The sequence below is a fragment of the Falco punctatus genome (assembly GCF_963210335.1).
Source record: "Falco punctatus genome assembly, chromosome: 5".
In the NCBI taxonomy this organism is placed as follows: Eukaryota; Metazoa; Chordata; class Aves; order Falconiformes; family Falconidae; genus Falco; species Falco punctatus.
The window spans coordinates 90681673-90707058 of record NC_137584.1 but is presented as its reverse complement, the minus strand read 5'-3'; the positions used below and the strand labels follow the sequence as shown (position 1 = coordinate 90707058).

At 41.8% G+C, this 25386-nt stretch overlaps 1 protein-coding gene across 9 annotated transcripts in view; it reads left to right on the top strand.

Annotated features, from left to right (window-relative positions):
- Positions 1-25386, top strand: part of EHBP1 (EH domain binding protein 1) — a 226527-nt gene that overhangs the window by 55637 nt on the left and 145504 nt on the right. The window lies entirely within an intron of this gene.

Below are 25386 nucleotides of genomic sequence, written 5' to 3'. Positions count from 1 at the left end.
TGCCAGTCTCCTTCTCCCTGCATGGGGAGCCGTCTTCTGCACCCAGCGAAAACCCAAAGGGTGGCTTCTGTGAATCTGACTCTCGTCAGAAGTTCCCAGAACTGTGCAGAGGGCTGAGCTCCTGAAGGCTGTACTAACAACACGCTTTGCCAAACAGCAGGGCTTAACGTTGCGTAGAGCAAGTGCTTCAGTACTTTTTTTGCTTTCCCTTCTCCGTGCTGGGCTGCGGCTTCTGCTCTGGGGCTGCCTGGGCTGCAGAATGGGGTAGCTGCTTGACCTGGAGTTCCCTTGAAGAAAAACCTTCTTTTTGAAAATACGTTTAGTAAGACTGTGGTATCAAGACAGTGTGTTTCCCTCTCATTAATAGAGTATCGTTCTGGACTGTTTCTCAGTAATATGATTTAATTTTTATTTATGTTGTCTTTAAACAAAACAAAAAAAAAGCTTTTCTACTGAGTCGTAGTTGTACCACACAGCACTATTTGCATATTACATTTTTTTGCCTTAAAATGCTGCTTTTTCTTTCTTGTCAGTATCAGAAATGGTTTGGATGTCTTGTGATGTAGTTTATTCTGATTGTCAGTGACTGAACATTTAAAAAGGCTGAAAGCAAAGTGCTTAATTTATACTTTATAAATGTCAAGTTTCTATTTTCATTTATGAGACTTATGACCACACAAAACACAGTTTAGGTACTGTTTCCTGGAGTTTCCTTTTCTTTATCTCTTAGTTTATTTTAATCAGGGAAGTCTCCATCACCAATTGTCACTGTACAAGTAGCTCTGGATAAAACAATGTCAGTGTATTTCTCAGCCAACCCCTCTGGGTATTGTTGGATTTCCTGTGACGTTGCAGCAGGTATTTTTTCAGAAGTTTATAGTGGGCATATAAACTTCATGTCCTGCCTTACAACACACTGCTTTATTTCACATGGCGTTGTGTGACACACAGAGGTGGCAGCAGTACATCTGCTGCGCGCTCTGCCTCGGATCTGCTCTGAGCCACAGCAATGCTGCAGGGTGGGAGGCTGCTGTGCCCCAAACGCAGCTCTGCGAAGCAGATGGAGATGGTTCCAGTATGTACCAGGGATGATCATCTGTTGTTATATGCAAATTTTCTCTATACAACCGCAGTTACGCCATTAGTTCATCCCGCTGGAACTGCCTGATAGTCATCGGTAGGTAGATGTTTATCTTCGGTTAGAGGATATATCAATACTATCATCAGAATAATACATGTAATAAATAGTTTTACTGAAAAAATGGAGAGCTAAAGCAGCTATAAGCCCGGTTGCTTTCAGCCTCTCTCTCTCAAGACGATGCACTGCTGCAAGCTGGAGATAGTGCCACAAAAATCTGGTCTGCAAATGTAGTCGCAGAGCTGGAGAAATTTTTTCTCCAGAGTAACAGCTCCACTTAGTGGTGGATGAAAATGTGTTCATCAGTTGGAGCAAATAACAGTGATCGATGCCCGGGTGACATTTCAGTCGACAAAACACCAGCTTGTTACAAACCGGGGAGCCGGGGAGGCAGGAGGGCCATCTCCTCCCTCCCTAAACTGTTGACGTTTACCCCTTTCAGGCTGAACGTATGTTTTTTTCTGGTTTTAAAGGAATTTATGTATCATCGAACCTGACAAGGACAGGCCACCTTTGGGAAGTGTGGGGGCATTTACAGTCCGTTGGAGGCTTTTCAGTTTTGTCCAAGTGTGTTCGCTGTCCTCAGAGTTTCCCTTCAGGAAGCGCTGCAGGTTTCCCTTCCTCCCTGGTTAGCCACACTCGGAACACAAAACACGCAAGCCTGAAAAGTTTATGGATGTTCTTTCATTATGAAGGAATCTGAATTCTGCTAAAAACATTTATTTTGAGCTTTCTTTAATGTTGTTACAAGTCAGTCTCCTAAATCATTCTGTAGTGCTTCAGTATGGCTGAGCAGAGATCAGCTAAAGGAGATTTTCAGCTGAAGTTTGATGTCTCTGCAGGCAGATGCTACCAAATTCAAAACAAGATTATTCTGGACTTTCAGAGGAATTTTTAAGTAGCCGTGAGGTGGTTTGTGCAGGATAACCATGCTGCAAATGAAAATGGAATAAGATATTTGGGGGTTTTGGTTGGTTTTTTTTTTATTTTTCTTGTTTTGAGTTTGTGTTTTTTATGTTGTAGAGTTTTTTGTTCATTTGTGTTGCTTTTCATGTTGTAGAGTTTTTTGTTCGTTTGTGTTGTTTTTCAATATATCACAAATACATGTACTTTGTGATCCATCACCTTGGTTATTGTAGGATTTTTTTTCTAACTGTATTTTTAATGTCTTAGTCACTCTGTGTTTGTGTTCTAGTAAGTGAACTTTTGTCATCTACTGTATGTTTAATCACAGATAATTTGATCATAATGCAGTTTCATAATATTTGAATGTTGATATACATTTTCTGTCAGCCTCTTCCATGTCTTTACTTCCTTCACAGCTGCATTCTTTGTATATTTACTGCTAACTTTCTTGTCTCTAATTTAACCTTTTTTTAACGACAATCTGTTTATTTGATTATCTGTTTTTTCTTCGTGAGGCAGCTCTTGGGGCTGTCTTGTCTTCTGTGCTCTTCTGAAGAATAGTATCAGATGTTCAAATTGGCTGTTGCAAGCTGGAGAGCAAGAAATCCATAGCTAAGAATAAGACTTACCCATATGTAGAGGTAATAGGCTCTCAAAATCTTACAGACTGGCATTAATTTATTTTGCCTATTCAGTTTAGAGAACAGGGACTGGTTGCCTTACATTAAAAAATACAACCACTTCCTCTAGGAAGTGATTTTTCTCTCCCATTGCTCCTATGAGTAATTTGAACACGTGCTGTTTCCACATTTGTTCCTTTCACTGTCTGAGTGCCAACTTCCAGTGTTAATTTTTTCAGCATTAACTTGTGACTTCTCTTACAAATTGCTTTCTCGGGGTTTCTGGTGTACCAGTGCTGTACAAAGAGCCTCCGCGTGGCGAGAGACTCTATAGGTACTAGGGAAAACTCACAAACAGCATTAATGTATCTGTCAAACTTTCTGCAGGGTTTCCACGCTGTCCTGTTTATAGACAAGATCACTGCATGTTTCTAAATACAGCTTTGTCTTTCAGAAGTGAAATATTTTTCAAGTGAAATGGCGGGTGCTGGGGGAATTGTTAAGCGTTAGTCAGCTTGAAATGAAGACTGCATCCCTGGAGGAGTTCAGCTCACCTGGAGTTTGGGCTGCGTTTCATGACCTCTGCAGATTGTCTAGCTAATGGAAGAAGGAAGGGACAGGAGGGAAGAGTGGAGGTTTAAATGGGTTCAAATATGTTGGAGCTTTCACTGGCTTCTGTGTACAAGAGCTTTGTCTGAAATAAGGGTAGCTGAAGTGATGGAAAAATTGTCATTTTGCTTCCTAGCCTGCTCAAAGCACGGAAAAGAACATCCACTGAGGACAGACCATCACATCTGCCTGTTTGCTGGCAGCTTTGTAGACCTACCTACTACATCCTTAAATGAAATTGAAAAATCCATAGGATGTTTTCAGAGGGTAAAAGATTTGGTCTATGAAACAATTTTTCCAGCTTTTTGTAGAAAATGCTTTTTGAGCCCAGATTTGTATCTCTAATAGCTAACAAATGGCCTACTAATATATTCCAAGGTTCACAGTAGGTTCCTGCATCGTCCCTCCTGTGCTTTGTGTTTCACCCTTCTCTACAGGTTATTCGCAGGGCGCCGGGCTGTGGTGAGTGAGCCCTTTCCAGTAGCGTAGATGCCATCAGGGCATGGGTAGCTATGGCTGTAGCCCTGATAGTAACCATGTTCCTCTTTTTATGCGGCAGGCCCGTTAAAATGTGGCGTTTGCAAACAACAGAAGAGGACATTCCAGACCTGCTAATTTGGCAGATGAATGGAGAAAAATGCCCCACCTGTCCTTGAAGCTTTGCTTGTAGATTCAGCTAGGCTGGGGCTGGAGGCAGCCTCGCCTGACCTGTCCTGTTGCCTCAAGGCAGCATCATTCCAGGCAAACACTTGTCTAAATCGTTTTTAAAAGCTTTTTAAGTTGGGGACCCTGCAGCGCCTCCAGGCAGCCTGTTTCAGTGCTCCATTGTCCTTGCTGCTGGGAATCCTTGTGGCCTAGATCGCTGTTGGTACAGCTTAAGGCTGCTCTTGCTTGTCTTTGCAATTGCAGCTATGCAGGGCAGGTTCTGCTTTCTCTGTGGCTGGAGGCTCCCTCCTTTCTTCTCAACCTGTGACTGGTCAATCAACCACAGTAATGTGATCGTGCTTACACATGCATCTCATTTCCCTTGATTGCACTAGCAGATCATTAGCATTCTGTTTCTGAGGATGTATTTGTGCAATCAAATGTTCAGAGTCCTGCTCTGCTCACGCTGTCCTTTGCTTTCAGGGGCTAGCAGCGCCCAGCTCTGCCTGCACCACCACCTGCCTGGTGAAGCGCTGCCCTGAGGCTGCAGGCTGTTCTCGTACTGAGATCTTGGAAACTGAACTCACTTCTGCATCTAGCCTTTCAGGAGCCTTCCGAAACATTTTGATGACCATGTTAGACCACTGGTTTCTACTAGTGCCTTTTTTAATATTAAGGTAGTGAATGGTGAAGAAAACCATGCGAACTTTTCAAGTTTAACAGTGATTTGTGTCAGGTATACATCCTCCTGTGAGGCACATGCATGCTTCCAGTCATTTTTTAATACGTTAACCATAAGGGTATTCTGATTGGTTTCTCCAGGAAATTATGTCCAACAAAGCTGCTGAAATGAGAAAAAAGGAGTTTAGAGTTTGCTGTTCATGGTAGCCTTCAGCAAACAGTTACTAAGAATAACAAGTATAAGCTGAAGAATGAGATCTGACTTTTCCTTCTGTCTGTCACTTTTGTGTAACTTCAGGAACCCTGACCCAAAAAGAGTTCTGAACTGGCTTCTGCTCAAATGTGAGCAAAGCCTCAAAATGAATGAAACACTAGAAAAAGTTACAGAACATTTGACATAATTTACTGTCATTTTATTGGTAGAAGTGAATTGTGTTGTGGTATGCCCCCCCTCTGAAATACTTTATCGTGGTTGCTTAGGTTGATTTCTCATTTTGAATGCCCTAAAGCACGTTATATCACTCACAGGCTTGGAGAGATTATTCCTCTCTCCTAAAATGCCCATCTGTTCTTTTTAGCCATGACAACACAAATAAAAGTGATAATAATGTGAAAGTAATGGGAAAGGTGGATGTGATACAGAAATGAATTTGCTTCTGGTCTTAAAGGTGACCAGTTTTAAAGGTGATACAAACATATAAGGTATTAGCAAGAGGTTAAGTTTTCATCAGATACAGCTTTTTTCCAAATGAGCCTTTCAACAAATAGCTCATTGGAATTTCAGCAGTAATTAGCCCAGAATTCTGGTAAAATCAGACTCTTACACTGGGCGTTTAAACCTCTCCTAGCACAGCACTGCTGTGACACTAGCTTGGCAAGAGCAAGTTTCGCTTGACATCAGAATGCAGGCCCAAGTGTAGATGTGAAATCTTCCCACTTTTTTTCTGGAAATAACTGTTGGGAGGCAAATGCCAGCATAGTGTAGTGAATTGAAATTCTGAGTACTGTCAACACTGTTTGCAGAAAGAACCTGGGGAAAAAGACTGGCATATGGACTAAGATGATTCTTTATGTGCTAATCAGCTGCTATACCAGAATTTTTTACAGAATCTTGGCTATCTCTAACAGTGCATCTTTGTAGCGTGTGGGAGCTTAAGTTTAAATTGGCTGTTTGCTTTATTTAAGACAAAGTAATCAAAAAAGCTCGATCGTTAGTTTTGTATTTTCTGCTTGAAGTAAATTTTTGCTTAAAATAAGAACTGACCAGGTTAGTCTTTTTCTGAATTAAATGCCTGCATTTAATACATTTAGAATAGGAAGCTCATAGTTCAGGCATGCTTTCCTGGTCCTTTAATTCCCCTGTCATGTTCTGCTGTATGTGATTATGTGAACTGTGACTGTCTGTCTGTGTAAATTAGGCTGGGTATTCTGGTCTAGATATAGCTGGGAATTAAATGCTGCTTTGTCAGCCGTCTCACTCTTGCTCTGCTTTAAATGTAATACAGAATCAGAGAACTTGTTTTACTTTTAGTTTTTGCTTACATTAAATATTTAGCACTTTGTTCTAGTTGAGAAATCTCTGAGATTAGTTTTTTGGAGCAAAACTAGCAGAAATTGTAGTCTTGATTGGCTGCTCTGGCTCTGAAGAAGACAGGGTAGGAAATCTTTCTAGGAGGCCTGATCCTGTGTTTTTTCAGGAATGTTTTTTCAAATGTCATTTCTTTGTGTGCACCACAATGGCATTTCTGTGCAATTTTCACCAGTGGAACATGACCAGAGGCAGGGTCTGTGCTCCTGTAAGGAGCCGGAGGGGGGCCTGTGCGTGGAGTGGATGGCCCTGGTGTAGGGTGGCCGAGTCTCCCGTCTGTGCGCACCAGCCCTGCGGGGTCACTTCAACACCCCCCTCTGATGAGGCACCATCTCTGACAATTAGAGAGGGTAATGGAAGTGGATTGCACACTTGGGCTCTGCTGGAGAAGTTTTACGCCAGATGCTGTAGGACAAGTAAATTACCACCTGTATTGGGGGTGTTAGGTGAGCGAGGCACAAAAGGCAGGGGGGTTAGGGGTGTTTTCCCCTCCGTATGGCACAGCACGCAGAGAGGAGGCAGCAGCGGTCCTGGTCCTGCTTTGAGGTAGGCATTATGAGGGCAAGCGCTGTGTAAGCTTTTCTGAACAGCTGTATCGATTCCTTGATGTTTGACCCGTGGCCACCCCTGCATCCCTGAGCAAAGCCTGCTGGTTGCTGCAGGCGGTGTTCGCTCGTGCCGTGCTGCTGTCTGTGACGGGCACGGTACTTCCGACCACGACAAGATTGTGCCCAGATCACCTGAAATTAGGGCCACCACTAATCCTTTTTATCATTAGTATGTAATAATCTATTAAACCAGAGCTATGAGATGACAAAAGTCTTATCTAAATGAGAATTGTAGATGAATTGTTGAAAGAACTGTTAATATCTAATTAACTTTTTTACACTTCTAATACCTGATTTATCTTGAATCAGTAAAATGGAGTATGAAATGTGAGTCCATCCAACTCTCCTCTACTGTAGTTTTTAAAAAATAGTTATGAAAATCTTCTTTTGTTGTGTGATCTTTATCTCCCAAATGAAATGCAGTGCCCAAACTGTCCTTTAAATAATGTTGTTTCTGATGCTGTGTTAATAACTGCACTAAGTGGATCTGTATCAAATACAATTTGGCAGATGATACGGCAGTTTTGAAAATTGTATTACAGCATTTCAGTTTAAAATTTTCTAAAAAAGGAGACATTTTTTGATGTTTAGGCTACAATTACGCGAGGGGGTCTCACAAACGGGAGATGGAGACAGGCGGCTGCTTGGCGTCGGGCAGAACAGCCGGGCTATTAGCCTGTAGCTCTGTAAGCTCAGTAAGTGTGGTACACCGTAACATTTACAACGGAATGAGTTTGATGGCATATAATTTATATGGTTATTATTGATTCACAGGAGTAAAGTACAACTGTTTTGTAAATTGCTGGAACCATTTTGTTTAGGTTTTGGGGGGAGGTTATTTCCTGCCAGAAGAACGTGTCCCCTATAGATAGATGAGTGTACCGTGCAAGGCAGCGGATCAGAGTTGCTATCAGTGGTGTTCTTTGCCAGCTGGAGGGAGGAAGCTGATAAACAAGGCAGACAGCTTTGGAAACTAACCCCTAATACTACATTAGGCATGTTTAAAACCATCAGTGTGTTTCAGCCACTCTTAGCATATGTTTATTCATAGAAAATCAGCAGTAAAATATACTTGCCAGCGCACACAAGAGACAGAGTCTGCATGAGGTCGTTTCTCTTTCAGACATCAAATACAGAAGAGTGTCTTCGTAATTGTTTTACAGTGGGGTTCTAATCATACTCTAGGCATAAGCTGAGCCAAGCAACTTGCCTTTTAATAGAAAAGTATTTGCTGTTAAGCTTTTTCAGCTTGGCACTTTTTTTTTTTTTTTTTTTTTTAGTTTTCTATGTCTGAGTGTTTTTACATTTACATACAGTCACGGATATGTGTTTGCTCTTGATGCAGTTCAGAATATCATTATGTAAAATGCCAGTGTCCGGGGCAACGTTATGATGGATAAATCTCATTTTTTGGCCTGGTAGCCGTACAGTATTAAACCAGCATATGTTGCAGCCATGTAGTACAAAATATTCGGTGTGGAAAATGGCAAAAATGGCAATGCATTTAATGAAATATATTTTTGACTTAAGTCACCTTCAAAGGCAGATAATCTGGGAGTCCAATTGAAAATGTTGGTTGATTTGAGATAATACCTTGCAATTGCATGTGCTCAAGGTACAGAAATATGTGTCAGAAAAGAAATAAAATATTCATTATTGTGTAAAATGTAGCTCTACATTAAGTAACTGGATAGGATTGTACACGCAAGCAGTTGTAATTTAACTCAGAGCATATTATTTAAATACAGCGGCCACCAGCAGAACAGTAGCCAGCTGACAGTAAAATAGGAGTTCTGGCTTCCTGAAAACCTTTGTTATTAGGAAAACCATCTGGCAGTGTAATAGCACCGAGTGTTATTGCCTTCAGCCTCTTATCTTTGGTTGTTAGCTGTCTTAATAGAGTTTATATAATGGAAATTAATTGACCTCCATAACTTAATCAATGCCACTTCATTCAGGTTTTTTCCCTCCCAGCATATTCTTCATTCTGAATTGATACTGCACCAGTATATTGTTTTTTTCATCTGAAGTTTCTCCTTTCTCGTTGCTTCACATTATCTATTTATGGGCCAAATTGCTTCTTCAGTCTTGACAGGCAGCATAAATGAACTTTTTCTGGTTTAGCTGAGGTGTGGTGGCACCCTGAGCCTGGACTGGAAAGACTGTGTGAATAAAATGGCGTTGACTAAAGTGCCATAAAATGACATCTTGCAGCTGTTCAGTATTTTCTGTGGTTCCCCATGCTGGCATAAATATAAGATTAAACTGAATTTCTGCCACATTTGTGACCTGTACAGTTACAACCCTGAGCTCAGGTTGCTGTTCTGAGCACAGTGGTCTGTACTCAACCAGCGTTTCTTGCATTTTCCAGTGGCCTGAAAAACAAAATGTAATAATATACCAAACATGACTAATTTAAAGCCTGAAGATGATACAGTTGTGTGTTATGTTGTGTTGTTAAATAGTACAGTTTCTGCTTCTGTGTGTGTTTGCTGTAGACCAGAACTGAGGACAAACCAGACTGTCCGTACTGGAAGCATAGCAGGTTGGCAGAATGCTAGGCTGAGCATGATGGATGCCAGGCTCTGTAAGTTTTTGTTTAGGGTTTGTGTTTTGGGTTTTTTTAATACCCTGTGCTGCATAGCCTGAAATAGGAAACTGCCGGGTCTGACTATGAGGACTGTACCTGATAAAAATAAATATGCATGCTAGTTTTCAGAGATTTTTCTTTAGACTCTCAATTTTTGCATATAGTTTTCATGATTTATACCATAAGAGCATTTTGCTTAGCAAGGGATAAGATGTGGGAAACTCTCTAAAGCTTCGCTCCCTAAAGCAAAACAATTTCATGAAACAGTCCCCTGTCACGGGAAGGCACAGCACAAAAATCAAACCACATGTGCACAATATTTACTAAGTGGTGTTGAAAATTGCGTGAAGAATTATCTCTCTTAATTTTGTGTGTAAAGTAGATCCCTGAAACGGAAATGAATTGCATTTGCATTTTTTCTAATGAAGAGTGAGAAGTTATTTGCAATGAGTTTTGTTAGTGCTTTCCATGTTTTAAGTGCTAAATACATTCAGAGAAGAATACAAAAAGAACGTAGAAATCAATTGCCTTAAAAGTCTGTCTCTTCCCTACCTCTGGCTTGTTTGGGTTTGGTTTGGTTTTTTCCCAACCCTGCTATTCTGGTTTTCTTAGCCCTTTCATACATCTTTCCCTGCGAGTGCGAAGCGCAAGGCACAAGAGGTGGCTGGTGCTGCTGCACAAGGAACCGCTGTCTGCCATGGGGGAGTGAGACCAAGGGGGACCATGTGGCCAGGCGGCGTGGGCGGCAGCAGGGACCGGAGAGAGCAAACGGACTGTAGCTGGGGAGAAGTAGAACAGGAGTGAGGGAAATGCCCTGGCAGATGTAGCTCCAGCAAGTGCTCAGACCCTCAGCGCTGGAGGCGTCGGGTGTTTGCTTCCAGGAGCAGCCACGGGAAGGAGCATGATGGCTTAGGGGGGATTCTCTCTGTGTATTTGTCAGTGAAAGGACAAAATGGACTATTTGGAAAATAACCCTAAAAATCTGTCAGCAAAGAATTAGTATGAAGTTTATGTGCTTGTTGTTCCATGAATCATCTGTATAAATCTTCCCCATAATTAGTTTTAATTCATATTATATAACTTTAATTATATATTATAACCAAGGAAACTCATTTATTAGGAAGGATTTGAGGTATTAAATAAATAGATTGCATAAATAAATAACTGGTATGGACGCTGTTGAGGAAGGGTATTATCTCAAAGGATATTTGACATCTGTGGAACAATTTGGGTGTTTCACCTCAACTTGGTGAAATAGTTTTGGCTTTGCTGCAGCCAGCTCCATCCGTACCTCTGCATCCTTTCTCTGCGGTCTCCCCTTCGGATGAAGCAGCCCTCTGCTGCTTTATGGAAACAAAGCTCTTCATCTTGCTTTTTGATTTCTGTAACTCTTACAATAATTTGCAATCTTTGTGAAGTAGCTTAGTATCTTTTCAGTTTGGTTCCTGGTAATGTCTTAATTCTTTTTTTTCCCTACCTCTTGCTCTAGTTCAGTCTTTGGCAGTTTGTGTGCAGGTTTTCTGTGAAGCGTCTGTATTGCAGAATCAGGAATTTTGCTGACCTACCTATGTGAGCAAGTGTAAGTGGGGGAACATGGGGAAGCTTGAAGTCAGCTGTGAGTGAGAGCATGGGGTATGTCATGGGCAGACTTCTTTCTGCATTACAAATTCCAATTGTCTTTGGTCCACCACACACGAGTGTTGCTTTGCAGCTGATGAAAATTCATTATTGGTCTTCACACATGTGCATTGGAACTGTCTGCTTGCCCCGAGTAGCGGTGGTAGGCATCCCAATTACGAGTGGCTGCCTGAGGTGACAGGTTGTGTAGACAGACCATGTGTGGGAACAGTGCTCCTAGTTTTTTGGAAGACGGGAACAATGTTGGAAGAATTTGGATTACATTTGCCTTGAGCATTTCTTGAGCATGGATGTTTCTTTTTTGTTACCACAGGAAAAATATGGTTGAAGTTATGTCCTTAAAAAGTCAGCTGTTGTGCTGGTGTGGTCACGGCTGTTCAGTGTGTTGTGCTTTGGAGCCAAACCCTTTCAGAAATGAAGATAATTGTGTCTGTCTTCATCAATGACATTAGAATCACATTTTCTTGATGTTTTCCTTGCAAGTGCAAGCTGGAAGGTGTTATTCTAAGTGACAGCTGAGTTTCTGGAAGTGATGGTTGGATGGCCATGAGCTGGTGAGACACAGCCAGGTAATCTTCAGTCTCATCCCCACCGAGCAAAACTCTTCTGTGTCCCATGGCATGTAGAATGTTTTTCCTACAGTTGCAAAGTTGCCACAGTTTTCAGAAAGGCGCTGTTCTCTTTCATTGCGAAATTCTGCCTCAGGGCACTGGAAGAGTGGGGTTTGGGTTGGGGTTGGTTGGTTGGTTTTCACCTGCCAGGCAGAGGTGATGTGGAGTTACGGGCTGAGGTTGAGAGGTGATAGTATATGGATTAGAAGAAAACGGTTAAATGTGAAATGAGTTTTGGCTATGAAGTATTTCATCTGGAAAGACCGATTGTTTGGGTCAGATTGAACGCTTGTGCCAAAGAACAATCTATGGAGTCATCTTCAAATCACTGAGTAATGCTGAAGATACTCATCGTGATCGTTGCAGGGAAGAGCTCTCACATTGTCTTCGAGTTCAGTATGAGCATAGATTAACAAGTAATCTGTAACTCATTTTGATTTGAAACTGGGTCTGGTGGTACAAGAAGGTGTATTTATTCTCCCCATCTTCTGTGGAACTCCCGCCTCGCAGCACCCGTCTTGTCCCATTGCTAGTTGGGAGGCTTTTCAGAGGTGGTCAAGGCTGTTCCTAACTTGTCCTCTGGTACACAGTGATGAGTAGCGAAGCACACAACAGCCGAAACAAGCCTGGAGCCAGACCCGTAGGGTGAGGGACGGGACGTGTGCGGTGCGGTGATGCTGGCGGTTAGGCTGAGCCCTTGGCGTTTGAAAGGAAGGAAATGCGATCGTGTGGGATCAGCATCTGAATTTTCCTGAAAGCCTTAAATCATGGCAGAGTTTAATCCTCCCTGTATAGTGTGTCCTGGTGAAACCTCTTGCAGAACACTGCATAACGCTGGTGGTGTGCTGCAACCACTTGATGGCACCCTTTGATTTGGTACATACCTCATTAGCTGTAGCATAGTGCAGCGTAGCTGTAGTATTTGTAATGGAATAACACGTAACGACTAAAGACTGCAAGGTATCTGGTTAATGTAGAGATGAAATGAATGAAACAGCAAGGCTAAGCTTTCCTGACCCTTCATGAGAGAATAGATGAAAAAAGGAAGAATAAGCTATTGTGCCGAAGGGAGATGATGAAATTCAAGATCCACACACATAATCTCTGGCTCAGCCTCTGAAATGTTAATCCCTGGGTAGAATTATTTGAGCTGTAGATTGCAATTTATCATCAAAATGGCACTGTGTCAAACAATACTTCTTGTATGTGTGATGTTTAGAACTATCCAATTTTAATATAAAATGGTTCACAGAGGACTGTCTAACATTTAAGTAGCAACTCGTTAAGCTCAGGATGTTTTTGCTCGTTTCTGTAGACCCATGGTAATCGTGTAGAGTTATATTCCACAAATCGCTCTTCGGGTCTTTTACTAGCCATATAGTATGTTTCAGGGAGTGATCTGTTTTGATCTGAGCAGTGACAGGCGGTGGGACTGCTTGATAATAATTGTAACACGAAGTGGTCCAGAACGTTTATTTTGAGGTGCTTCGTTGATGTTTGCAATGAAAAAATCTGCCAGAAATTTGCTGATAGCTTAAAAATCCCCAGGGTTTGAGATTAATGTTTTGCCAAGTTGTGAGAACAATTATTTTGAGGTTACAAAAAATATTTTCTCACTATGTTTTACAAGCTGGAACGCCCTTCAGGTTATTCTTTGCTTGCTTTTAAAGTATGCCAGTAGAGGGAGTAGAAAAATTATCATCCCTGTAAGGATAAAATGTTCTGCATGAAAATTCAGCCCTTGCTGCTTTAGGAATCGTAGTATTTCACACTGTAGTCTGTTACTGGAAGTAAAAGATCAAGTACCTTGAGAAAATGGAATTAGGAAAAGCTAAACACAGCCCAGATAGTTTCTGAAATGTAGGAATGTGCAAAACGGCATAGTTATTAGAGAATATATTTAAATCTAAAGATATATTTAGAAATATGGATTATACTACTCCCCCCCCCCCCCCCCCCCCGTACTTACGGCTTATTTGAAAATCACCGTGTATTTTATTGTTACAGCAGAACGGAACATGTTTTAGCGCATGCTAATGAGTTCATTTCTCTGCATTTATTTTTAAAAGTGGCCTCTATATAAATGTACAATTAAATCGTGTAAGGCTTTTGCAAATACAAAAATACTTAAAACCAGGGGGGGGATTTTGCAAGCCGCACATTCTTTGCTTGGGAAAGGTGAGCGGCTGCAGGAGGTGAGGGGAGGAGGCGCAGGGTAAACGTGCCAGCCTGGCAAATGCATAATTCCTCTGTAAAAGTTGTTTCAGAAAGCGCTGAGATTTGGAGCGGAAACTATTTGGTGATCTTCCCATGTTTCAAAAGTCTCGTTCAGCGTGCTGGTAATTAAAATTTCCTCTAAAAATGCGCCAGTATCAACAAGAGATTTTGAAAGTCTTTGGCGTGTTTGTTAGCAGGTATATTCGCGGCGTTTGGAATCGCAGGCCTGACTGAGCAGCCATGATGGCTGGGAACTGAACTATGAAGGAGACATTTGTCTTGGAGTGGGACCTTTCGTGTTAATCCTTCCAACCTTTATATTGTAGCATTTCGTGATGGTATTTAGTCAACGAATAACTTGTATTGTGCACTTGTGATCCCTCTCCATCAGAAATGACTGACTCTGGAATAAATACCAGTGTTAGATAAGAATTATTATTTTATTTTATATTTTTCCTGCACTGTGGCCTTTTTTCCTTGGAGGCTGGCGCCTTAGTAGCACATGTAGTTTCTAGATTAATATTTATAAGTGGATACTCAGGAGATGAACATGATTACATTGAGCGTAGCTGTTTATTTGGGCATGCAGTTGTTTTCTGTGCACCCTAGATAAACATGTTATCAAGAGTATAAGTAAGCACAGATATTCATGTCTTAAAATTGCACATACCAGTGAAGCTTCACTGCTGTCTGCCCAGCTCAAACACACTAGGCACAGAGTATACAAGCACCATCACCGGAGTTTTGCTGCTTTAGAAAAGGTATTTTTCTCCTCTGACTGCCTTTTGCACGTCTCTGTGGTGTGAGCTGCTACATCAGATTGCTATTTCTGCCTTTTGCTGCTGCATCAGCCTTGGTATATTAGCTGCTTGGGCTTGCTTTTGCTTTCTTGCTGATGTTCTGCCTCCCTGTTTGCTCTGTATGTTACACTGAAAACAGGCATGCTTTCAGAAAATGGGTGTTGGACAAAATTACACAAAGGCATATTTTGAGGATGGTCAAAGTTTTTGCAACTTAAAACCAGCCTTCCCTTAGTTGAGTCTATGGTTGTGGGTTTTTTTTGGTTAAAAATATATTCAAAACTACTGCAGGTTTACTAGAATCAAGAAAGTTATGTTTCATTCTCTCACGCTGCTATGAAAGAGAAAACTTGTGTTTGGTAAATGGGGAGTTCAAATTTGTTTTGGTAGTAGCCTTTATACCAGGTCAGGTACTTTGAGCCCTGAATTACATATGAATTTAAGCATCAGATTTGATCAACTCAGTAACACTGAGCTATTCAAGTGTTTGTTTAAACTTCCATTACATATGAGACACTTGATTAAGATTCTTGTGTCCTGTTTTGGAGCATGGTGGTAATTAAACGTAAAATCTGTCTTTAAACCAGAAATTGTACAGAAGCAAGTCACAACAAATCTTGATAGTGTTGTTCTGCGTTCTGGCTGGAAATGGTATGAAGTCGTCTGTTACAGAACAGCTTTTAAATGTGTCCGGGATGTGTACGTGGATTTAACTGTCAAGCTTTAGAAAATATTTTCTTCTAAGTAAAGGTTTTGAATTGCTGTATATAAAAGGAAGAAAAGATTTTTTTAACATCTTGTCTCCAAAATTTTATAAAGTAGCTCTACTGTATTTTAGAGCTGCAAATATCAGAAGAAAAAATACGTTTGTGTACAGTGCCTGTGGATTTTTTATTGAAGCGAAGCTAATGGCTGTCAAGAAAACTTTGTTCTGAGCTTACTGTGATTATCTGGCTTCTATATTTATTTATAAGGAGTGCACTAAAAATAAATAGTGGTAATCAGTCTCTGTTATTATTTTAACTTGGAGTTTATCTTTCAAAGTAAACCCAAGTTGAAGTGCCTGATTGAATTTTGACTTGACTTCAAACCCGAACAGATTTTTGTTGTGCACATTCTGAGCTCCTGCATTCCCAAGCTGACTGCGTGTAAGGCGTCATGGAGAATTGTAGTATTTGCTGTTGAACCTGGAGAGACAATAATAATTACTACATTGAAGCTTGTTTTCTGTGTAGTTGAAGCACAAGAGTGTACCCTTGATTTTGTTTAGGATAGATCTGGATTAATGCTGGTTTACAATTATTACTCACAGGGCATTATCATTTCAGATCTGTGCATCTACTTTTAAGGTACGCCAATTGCTGTAATTAATTAAAGTGCTGCAGATGCTGCTGGTTAAGCCAATTTAAAGAACAGAGCGTGAATTTCCAGTTATGTGAGCTAGATAATGATAATGCCTTAACGTGGTAGTCGCTCTTGTGAGCCAATTACCGCTCTGGATAGCTGAAGCAGGTCTGTGGTTCACTCTTGCTGCCTTCGTCAGTTCTGAGAATACACGTCTCCTTTTTATGCCTTTTACTGCTGAGTAATCTTAGTTTTTCCTCCCTCGTTGTGGGGTGGTCCGACTGACAGCTTTTACTCTTAATAAGCTTAGAGGTAATAATCCAAGTCCTGTAGGTCACATGTACAATGTGCCTTTTAGTTTCATTTTTCCTGCTTTAGCTTTGCCAAAACATCAGGCGCCGCATATTATTAAATGAGTGCTATTGCTAACTACCTGGGACTGAAGCACTACTTTCCGATAATTGATTAATGCAGATGTCTCGTTAAGTGTTTTTTGCGTAACAATAATTATGAGGTTAAGTCTGCTTACATTTGGGGTTTCTGTTTTGGTGGTGTTTTGGGGTTTTTTTTTTTTCCATTTGCTTTTATAGTGGAATATCTTTAAGTGTGGATGGATCGAATATTAAGTTAATTAACATTGAATTTTTTTTCAATTCTGTAAGTTAGGTTAACTTCACAGCCAAGAGGTAGAGAAGAAAATATTTTCATTAGAGAGACTCTGTTTCTTAATGTATTCTTGTATTTGTTTTAGATGGCAACACGATATGTTAATAAATAAACCATTAGCACCGTCTTTGCTTTTTGTACATATGTGAACTTGTCTCTAGGGGAGCTTTAGAAATGTTGACAGTACTTGTGCCTGTAACACTCCAGTAACGTTCCTGATGTGGCTGGATTGTGGAGAATAACGTATTTTAAAAGAATATATGGAAACTGATTATTTGAAGCTGGTACTTTGTAACACTTACTTTTGTGAATTATAATTTGTGCAAGTCGAATAATAATATATGCAGGTAATGAAAGTAAACCACATAATACACGACATACTTGCCGTTTGACTAGCCAATGCCCAATTTCAGGTTTCAGACTTAGATTAGGGAGACTCTGTGCCATGAAAGATTTCTGTATTGTTGGAGTCCAGCTGTACCGCTGTCTCACGTATATCTGGGCAGGGCTAATAGCGCACTAATAACCTCAGGAGTGGTAGCCCCTTAGGACCGTGGAGTGACTCAACCCAAAGAAAATGAGTGCAGCTGAGTTCACATGCAAAATGGGAAGAGAGTGGAATTTTCCTAGAATCGGAGGAGAGAGAACAGGTTTTCATCCTGGATCTGTAAACATATAGCCTTAATGACTTAGGGGCGCTCAGGGCGCCTGGGGTAGGTGTGTGGAGAATGGGCCCTGGCGAGGAACAGGGGAACATTGTTTTGTAGTGGTTGAAGCTTGGGCCGGGATAGAGGGGGGAGGGGGAAAGCGGCTGCAGAGGGGAAGGAGCCCATAACTTCCGAGAGGGAGTGGAAGAAAACGGAGCACACTACTTAGAAGTCTCTGGCCTCATTCCAGAGCATGGAAATAAAGACAAGAAGGTGCGTGTGAGCATTTATCATTTTGTCCTTTTGTGTGTTCTTACGTGACCTGCAGCAAAGAAAAAATCTGGTGGGGGATCCTTAAAATAAAAGTTTTTGTTTCGCTTCAACCATCCCCTATCTGCAAGGACAGGGAGCTGAATTCACGCTGGCTGGAACAGGAAGAGTAAAATCTCCATAAAATACTGCCTGAAAACGCAGGCACGTGGGATGGCCGAGCCATTCTCGGTTGGGCTCTGCCACAACAGGTGGCTCCTTGCTCCGTCCTCTTCACTCCCCGCTTTGCACTGCAGCCCCTTCAGTGCATGATGCTGGTGCCCGCCTGGCCCTTGGAGAGCTCATTCGTCTCCCTGACCCATCCGACAACATTGTGGGCTTTTTTTCTGGATGAGTTTTCTGCTGGTTTAGTGAGAGGGACTGGTGGTGAAAGAAGAGCCGGCAAGCACCCAGGCTGGTGCAAGGCAGGAGCGTGTGGCTGGAAAAGTGGGATGCAGGTAGGAGATGAGTCAGGAGTCAGAGGTTATCTGATCGGCTCCAGCACCAGGTGGTTGTTGTTATCTTGCACCTCTGCCCTGGACGAGGGCGAGGAGGAGAAATGGGTGTTTCTAGGTGCCCTTGTGCTTCTCGTGCCCTGCAGGAGCTCACCCCTCGTGCCGCAGCACGGCTGCTTCAGGTGGGCCTGGTTGCCTTCGCTGGCCCTTCCTTGTCCTACCTGCAGCATATCGGCTCTAGAGCGACCTTCCTCCAGACAGGTCTTGGGCACTTCAGATGGCTGTCAGCTAACAACTGTGTTCCTTCATGGGGAGCAGAGACCTGCTACTCGGAGACCCTGTGGTAGCCTGCTTGGATCGAAGCAAGCTTCCCGTCTTCTCCTCTCCTGCTGTCCTCCCATCCAGCGCTGCGGTAGTTCAGGGGCACCCCGGGGAATCGCCTGCTGTGCGGAGCGGTAGCCATCCTTTCTAAAGCCAGCTTGCATAGTTTCCCTTGGTTTGGGCAGTTTTCAGCTTCATGTTATGGTAGGACTCTCTCTCCTTGGTAGTAAAATGGAAACCCTGAGTTCATGGTTTGGTTTTGGTGATGTTTAAGAAATACATGGACTAGACTTATTTTTGTGATGCAGAGATGTTAGTGGAGGTTTTGTTAAGGCACAATACCATTGATCTTTGGAAGTTTAGGAAAGAACGAAACTGCGTTGCCTGGATGAGATTTGTGGCTTAGAAGTTGTGATGGCCAGACCTCCTCCTCGCTCGAGTAAGAGCTGTACTTACTGCTGTGTAGCTACACTAAAAATAAATCCCCTCTTGCAAAAGTATGCATAATACTCTGCATGTGTGTGTGTGTGTGTGTGCGTGGACGTTTGTTTTCATGTGCTGTAAACCCTGAGATAGAATCTCATGTTTTATAAGGGCTGATAATTTGTTCCTGGATTTAACAAGGTGCTTAATCGTATGGCTTTCTTTAACTTGATTTAATTACAAGTAGATCGTATGCTTGAAGTTAGGCTTGCACTTAAATATCTTCCTGAACTGAAGTGCATCCTTTTTGGTGTTGCTATATCACTGTGTTTAATGGACATGGAGGATTTATGGGCCTTATAGGTGAGCATTTACACACGGGTTATCCTATGATAGCTGGAGTCAGTAGCACCAGATCATGGCCAAACTGTTACGACTGACTGTAAGTTTCCATAAGACTTGTCCAATACATCTTCATTTTCATTATATTTTTCACGCAATAGGAGAAGAATGCTGTAATTATGATTTGCTGCCTGTCCTACTTAGTTTCGCAGTCTTTTTTTGGATAAGTTTTATAATGCAAGTTATGCTTACAGAAACCAAATTGTGGGGCAGAATTTGAAAATTCCTTTTTATTATGTTAAATATGCAGCCCTGATTGCTGTTTGTTAAGACAACAGCACATTGCTTTGAGACATAATGCTCTTACTGCCCAGTACTTGGTGAGAAGAAAGGGATGGAAAAAAAAAAAGGTGTATCAAGTTTTTTTGCAATTAAAAATCTGGAAAAACTTGTTTAAGAAAATGTTAGCCCAAGATCATACGTCTATTGTCAGTATAATACGCAGCCCTGAACACAACTCTTTTTATCAACAGTACAGTGTTTCATATTTAATCAACATAAAATGAAGTGCTTCCCTCACATGAATGTAACACAGATCAAGTCTCAGCCAAAGCAAATAAAAGAATGAATGCTTTGTTAATCATCCATAACTAATTTGTGCATACACAGAAAAAATGAAATCTGTTTTTGACAAGAGCTTTTTTCATAGAAGCAGCAAGGAAGAATTGAACATGTAATGTGCATTAGTAATAGTGAATAGCTATGGGGAGATCTGAGATGTTTGCCTGGGACGACTTCTATTTCTTGATAGTAACAGCATTTAATAGAAACCCAAGATAAGAGACAGGAGGGGTTTTTAAGTTGTTTGTCAAAATGTAAGACGACAAACCTGTGCTGAAGCAGACATGGATGGATTCTTGTATGCCTTGCCATATATTCGTAAGTATTGCAGGGAGCTGCCACATATCTTGGTGACAAACTCAGCTAATAGATAGTACACAGTGAAGAAAATGTTAAATGCATTGCTTCTTTGCACAGGCAATATGATTGTGTTGCTCTAGTGACAGTGTGGTTCTGGTTGATGGGGCAGCTTCATTACAAGCCCCTGTTTTCAGGCTATTGCAGCTTTAAAAAAAAAATATCACCCGTTCGACTGAAATTTTTTATGCTTGTCAGCCTTGAGGTGAATTTTACTTTAAGTGCAAAGTTAGTAGAAACCCATTTAGCCGTTTCCCTGATTGGAACAAATTTGGAGGTATGGATGGGCTTTTAAAAAGTTGAAGTTTATGTTTATTGCAGAGCTGTGTTTTGGAATGCCGCGTGTTTATCCTTGCTGTTAAGATGTAGATTATGTTGTTTATAAAAATATGTAACTGCACCTGCACCATAGACTATTCCCATTTCTCTGTGTGCCTAGGGTGTGACAGCTGGGATGTTGTACATGCGTGAGCATGCCCCTATTCTAGCTTCACACAGATCTTAATTTTCAGCTACCTCCCTTTTACCCTAGCTATGTACCTACCATTTGCCCCCTGCTTCTTCCCGCATGCGTCAGATTCAAATGCCCGTCAGTGGTACAGCATCAGCTAGATCCATAGATCCAGTATTTTTTTCCTCCCTTTGCTCTGTAGGGGGGAGTGCTGCACACAGGAGCCATCCCTTGCAAACCACGCTGCTCTTAAATAACAGCCTGGAGTAGATTTGCATATTAAAGTTGTCTCACTGAGGTTTTGTCCTGGATAATGAGCTGCAGGTTTGGATGAAAGAAATAGTAGTAATGTGGCACAGGCGAAGATCTGTATGTTTGTATGAAGACACTTTCTTGAAGAGCCAGCTCTTCCAAGCTGTAAGAGTTACGGTGGTCTTGCAGCATGCATAGGGTGGTAGCTGGGAAGTACAGTGGGAGGGAAGGAGGGGGAGATGGAAGAGCACCAGCAAGGCCAGTCATTTCTCTGTGCTTTGGGGGACTTCTCCAGCTGTGTTATATCCTCTTGGCATCACGTATTTCCGTGGTTTTGGCATGTGCCTAAAGTGAAGTTGTGAGCAAGAGGGAAGAGAATAAAAAAAGCACAGCCATTAATTCAATAATGGAGATACATTGCTGCTCCAATAATAACCGAAATGTTAACTTCAAATAACATCATGCAGGATTTTTTTTAAGTGGCCTTTTAGCCTAAACTTAAGCTGTAACTAATATGATAAATAATTTGACCCGAGGGCTCTGGTTCTGACGAGGAGAGTGGTCACTGTGTGAGCATGGCTGGTCAGCACACAGCCGTCAGGCACTAGAGACCATACATCCATTCACTCTGTGCTTTTCAAGTTAAGATCCGACTTCTCATACAGAAAAAATACAACGTAAGGGTCGTATCTTTGCTTGACATCGTTAAAAGCTTTTCTGTGTCATAAGCCTGGCAAATTTTATGTCATTTAATATTTTGCATTCACTCTATGGAGGTTATCCTTAGGTAATAACAACTGGTTGATGACACACTGATATCTCACAAACCCCATTTAAACAAGTTTTATTTATGCTAGATAATGAACTCTAGACAATGTTATATGCTGTCTTAAAATACAGTATTTTCTGGAAGGGTGGATGAAAGTATGTGTGGTTGCTGGAGCAGTTAATCTTTTGACCTTGTTTCTTCTTTAATGAGTGTTACCTCAAACTTGCTCCCTTGTTGGGGATTACAGAGGAGCTGAATAATGTGTTTACGTTTGCGAGTCTGTTTAAATAATGCGGAGTTAATTCTGGGGCCTGTGCTGTGTGTGTCTTCCTGCACGGCGTTTGTTTCCTCAGGACGAGGCTTGCCAGGTTGGCACAGCCTGAGGTACGGAGCTACAGACCTTTCAACAGCTGTTTGTAATGTCATACGGAGCTCATGTTAAAAATGCACTGCTGAGCTCGAGGTATTATTTCAAACCCACCCCTTTAATGTCAAAGATTTTGGGTCTTTGTCTTGAAGTGACACCAAGAGGGAGTAAGGAATCTAGAGCCTAGAATGGAAACTGAAAAGTCATCCAAAGGGCTCTTCACATCTGAAACCAACAATAAATAGGTAACTGGTTTGGTGACTAGCTTACCCTCTTTTTCAAAAATACTTACTTGTACACTAAAGATGGTCTTCTGCCAGAGGACACTAACTGGGCATCTCTTGTGTAACTCTTTGAAGGTTCAGTAGCAGTTCGTGGGGTGGCTCTGCACAGAGCAGGTGAGCAGGACAGTGGATCACAGCACAGACTGCCAGGCAGCACAGAGCTCATGTGCCAGGCGAGCTTACATGGAGATCTTACAATGGGTATTGCCTATTATTTAAAAACAAAACCCAGAAAACGTCCTGTGAGTCCTTTCAGTCAATACATGGAAAAATGTGGACTTACGAGTTGCTGAGAAGTAAATAAAGTCGTGGGTATCAAGTCAACTCACCTGTCCTGTCCCTGGAAGTAGGAGGCCTCACATAGTAGGTCTTTCTTACTCCAGTTTCAGCTAAAAATGTAGGAACCAACTTTATCATCTGCTGTTGCTCCCCTTCTAACATTAGGTAAATTATCTATATTTCTTTTTAAATTATCCATATTTGTTTTGAAGCTAACTCTGCAGAAATACTATGCTGTTATACAATGAACCCTTCAAAAGGAAGAAGAATAAGGCCAAACCAGGGGCAACGCTGTTTGGAAGTGCCCCAGCTGCAGCGAAGCGCAGGCTTCGCTCTCGGAGGCAGACGGCACGCTGTGAAGGATCCAGCTCAGCAGCACACAGCTCGCAGAAAATGAAGGACTGTTATTTTCCACCGAACTGCCAGCCCTGCGTGCAGTGCCATTCCCGACAGCCAGCCTCACCTGCCATGTATCAGCAGCAGCTCAAGCCCAGACTTCTTTAAATCTGCTGCTTTGAGAGCAGAGGTTTGAGAATTTCAACAGCCAGTTGGTAATAACAAGTTTCTCTGCCAACTTCAGCCGAGCTTCCGTGAGCTCTTGTCCCTCATCCTTGGAAAAATTAAAATTCTGTAGAGTTATGGTAGGACTTACACTTATAGTCTTTGCTATCTAAAAATGCTTTCATCTCAATGGCTTTTGCTTACTAGTGATTTATGTAGTAATACACACAGACTTGCACATAGCCACACCACGTACCTTACAGGCCAAGGGGTAGATGGTCATGTAAGTGGCTATAGCATTTGGGGCCAGGAAGGGGACAGACAGCCCCTACCGTGCGGTGATCCCGACAGGAGAGAGCAAATGGCTGCGAAGGGGAAGCAGATACCAGACAATATTAGGGTGTTAGTCAGCTCATCACGTTGAGATCTGGGCATTGCAGGAAAGGATGTGATTTTTGTTGCTGCTAAGTAATACAGGACAGTAAAGTATTCCAGGGCTCCTGAGTGGTACAACACAAGCTGCATCTCTGCAAACACAAGCCAAAATTCATGTACTTTACCAAGCTACAGTACTGTTTGCATGGAGCATAAGGACCTGGAGCTTAGCAGGTGATCAAAGGCACAGTAACAGTAAATGTAAACCTGTCATTAATGGAAAAAGAGAAATTGCAGAGCATCTCTAGAGTAAGTGATCTCAAAGAGCAAGGAGGAAAAAGGCTAGAAGAGCTAGAGCAAATATTTCTCAGCATCAGTTGGCAATCCTATTGCATCTTTGTGTGGGAGAGTGTTCAGGAACTGTACCTGTTTTACTAAGCAGTCCAAAGGAGAAAGTAATGAAGACTCCTAAATGGACACGTGACGCAGTTGCTCTTGTCCTTTGCAAGGTTGAGTATTTCAGGGTTTGGTAGTTCTCTGCTTCTTACGAAAATTGTCTGGCTCAGCTGTAGACTTTTCTCAGTTCCCCTTTGTAAGCATCAAGCCCACTTTAGAAGGGGATACCTGTCGTACACACATGGTCTATTAATAAATTGCTTGACTTAAAATTTCGGTCGTGCGCATTTTTGGCCATCTGCCCAGTAGTTGTCCAAGAAGCTTAATAGTACTTTTTTTAGCACAACAGGACCTCCAGATTTTCATGGTGGTAGTTTGCATAGTGTAGATGAATTACCTCAGTTTATTAGGTATCGTTTCACTGTATCAGCTTCCTATCTGATGGTAATCTTTGGAGATTTCCAGCGTCTGTGAACGCAAAGGATTAGCCTGTGAAGATGAATGTTTGTTGTTGCCCACAGCAGGGTGCTGAGCATACCCACAGGTATGATTTTGGTCAGATAGAACCTTTCACTACATACCTGAGTCTCTCAGGGTGCTAGTGAAACCTCATGGGGCTGTCCTGAAAGCAGACCATAAGACGGTAGCTGTAGTAGCGTGTTGTATTTTCTCTTTGCTTACTGAAAGTACTGCCTCTGCTGGTGTTAAGTAAGAAATGGTGTGCTGTGCTGCCGGTAGGATGATGCATTAATCTGGATGTACTATAAAAAAAATCATGTTGGTGTTTTTGAGGTAGCCTTTTAGCCTAAACCTAAGATGAGTATGATAATATGATGATTTGACTCAAGGGCTCCGATTCTGACAAGGACAAGGATCACGTTGTGAGCATCACAAACAGGTATCAAGTGTAGCTGTTTCAACTTTTTTATTTTATTTGTTTCCTTCCCAGTCCTCATGTCTAGGACTCAGACTTTTCTGGTATGTGCAGAATTTTTTAAACATTAAATTCTCCGTTCAAATGCATCGTAATTCTTAATGATGTTCTGGATACCTTGAACCATTATTTGCTTTTAAACAAGTTTTCAGCACAGATCGTGCTGCCTGCATTCGGTCCTCCAAATCTCCCATCCGACTGTCTAAATTATTTTAACTGACATAGTTTCTAATTTACTCTCTCCACTTGAGAGAGCTCCCTGTAGCTTGTCTATTTTAGCATTTAATTGCTGTATACTCTCACAAATTAAATTCTGTAGTGATCCATTTTGCTCTGCCAGTGAAGCAGTGATCTTTTCGTCTAAGCAAGATGGCGCTTGCAACGCAGCCGGCAGGGCTGGCATCCAACGGCGGGAGAGGGAGAACCTCCCGTTCCCTCTCCTGCCGTGTGTGGGGGCTGCGGAGGGTCGGTGGGGTTTGTGCCAGAGGACAGCTTTCCTTCAAAACGGTCTCCGTTTAATTCGTAAGGGAAAGGAAAACGAAATCCTCAAAACTTGTTCCACTCAATGGGTTTTTAAAGCTAGAAAAATGGCTTTGTCTAATTATTTTGTGCCTAAATGTGCAGCAGACTGCTCCTCTTTAA